Raw genomic sequence first — 2513 nt, forward strand, 5'->3', positions numbered from 1 at the left:
GCTGCTGTTGCTGCTGCTCTTGCTGCTGCTGCTGCTGCTGCTGCAGCAGTGCTACAATTGTTGTGGGGCCCGAGAGCAGCAGACAAATCCCTTAAAGACACAAAGAAACCCTCTAGGGTTTAGGGTTTAGGGTTTAGGGTTTAGGGTTTGTCTGTGTAGGAAAGAAGGGTTTGGGGGCTTCTCCCTAGTGGGGCTTGACGGGCCCCCCAAGAGTGTCGTTAGGGTTTAGGGTTTAGGGTTTAGGGTTTAGGGTTTATAAGAAAAAAAAGAGAATTAGGGTTTATGTTACTAAAGTATTAGCCAGTGGATCTCTTGTTGCTGTAAACCCTACAGCAGCAAGAGCAGCATGCAGCAGCAGCTGCTGCTGCTGCTGCTGCTGCTGCTCCTGCTGCTGCTGATGCAGGAGCAGCCTGTCTCTCTCCCTCTCTGCTGCTAACCTTTAACGTCATTAAACCCTAAACCCTAAACCCTAATTTATTTAATAATAAAATTTGCTATTCCCCACTGCATGCATGTCTTGTGTATATATATACACCTTATCTAAACCCTAAACCCTAAACCCTAAACCCTAGATCTTAAGGGCTGTCTTCTCCGGACTATGGCATCCTTAGACCCTAAACCCTAAACCCTAAACCCTTTCAATCCCCTAAACCCTTAGAGCCTCATACAGCCTTGGCGGTAGTGAGTACGGAGCTAAACCCTAAACCCTAACACCCTATGGCCTAAACCCTAAACCCTAAAGGCCTAAACCCTAAAACTCTAAATCGTGTAGCGGTAAACCCTAAACCCTAAACCCTTAGAACTATAAACCCTAAGGGTCTAAAGAAGAAGGGAGGAGACACAAAAGGAGACACCTAGGGAAAGAAGACAACAAAGAAAGAGAGACAAAAAGGAGACAGATAAGAGGAGGCAAAGGGACAGATAAACCCTAAAAGGAGACAGTTAAGGAGAAAGGAGACACATAACATCTCCTATAAACCCTAATGCATGCATTAGGGTTTATAATCATCCTTGTGCTGCAGTAGTAGTAACCATGCAGATTAGGGTTTAGGGTTTAGGGTTTTATATGGGCATAAGGAGCTGCCTATACACCCCAAAGTGCCACGTTTATACGGATAATTTAGGGTTTAGGGTTTAGGGTTTGTATCTCCTGTAAGGAGACAGCAGCAAACCCTAAGACAAGAATAAAAGGAGACAAAGAGACACGGGAAAAAGGAGGTGTCTCCTTTATTAGTGTCTCCTTTTTTTTTTTCTTATGGAAAAAAGGAGACAAATAAAGAAGAAATAATTAAATAAAAACACTTATTTTGCATGCAGCCCCAAAACCCTAAACCCTAAATTAAATAATTGGGCATTTTCCCCATCATCTGCAGCACAACACACATTCCTAGGGTTTAGGGTTTAGGGTTGCTGGTACTGTTAGGGTTTACGATTCCTGAGGGTTTATATCTAACATTAGGGTTTAGTCTCTACGCCTAGAGTTCCCCTATCTAGTATATAAAGAAAAGAAAAAAAAAAAAAATAAGGGTTTAGGGTTTAGGGTTTAGGGTTTAGGGTTTAGGGTTTAGGGTTTAGGACCTCTGGGTCTCCTCTCTCTGGTGCATGACGAAAGGAAAGAAAACGACGGGAACCAAAATCATCCAACACTAACAAAGAGGCCTAAAAAAGGAGACAAAAAAAAGGAGACAAAAAAAAGGAGACAAAAAAAAGGAGACAAAAAAGGAGACAAAAAAGGAGACACTTATAAAAAGGAGACACTTATATATAAAGGAGACAATTATATAAATGTAAACACTTATCTAATGAGACAGTTTATACAGAAAATTGTATATATGTCTCCTAAACCCTAAACCCTAAACCCTAAACCCTCCCTAGACCCTAAACCCTAAATCCTCCATAAACCCTAAACCCTAAACCCTCGCTTACCTTATTGCCACAACGATAACAATAATTAGGGGCACTAAACACTGTACAAACCTTGCTATCATGACACCTGCAATAGCATATACAAACCCTAAACCCTAAACCCTAAAACGGATTTGGGAAAACCCTAAACCCCTAAACCCTAAACCCTACTGAACTCCAAACCCTAAACCATAAACCAAAAACCCTAAACCCTATACATTTGACCCAAGAACCCTCCTAAACCCTAAACCCTTATAAACCCTAAACCCTAAACCCTAAACCCTAAACCCTACCATTGATATCCATCAGCAACAAGTTGATGAGCTCGGCAAATACACTCTAAATTATTTATATGCAAAAACTTCTCCGTTACTCCCTACATAAATAAATAAATAAATAAATAAATAAATAAATAAATAAATAAATAAATAAAAAGGAGACAAATAAATAAATAAATAAATAAATTAATTAATTAATTAAAAGGAGACACTTAAATATATCAGTAACAGCAGCAACAGCAACAACAGCATCACCAGCAGCAACAACAACAACAACAACAACAACAACAACAACAACAACAACAACAACAACAACAACAACAACAACAA

The sequence above is a fragment of the Eimeria maxima genome, genomic scaffold (genome assembly GCF_000499605.1).
Source record: "Eimeria maxima Weybridge genomic scaffold, Emw_scaff993, whole genome shotgun sequence".
Taxonomy (NCBI): Eukaryota; Apicomplexa; class Conoidasida; order Eucoccidiorida; family Eimeriidae; genus Eimeria; species Eimeria maxima.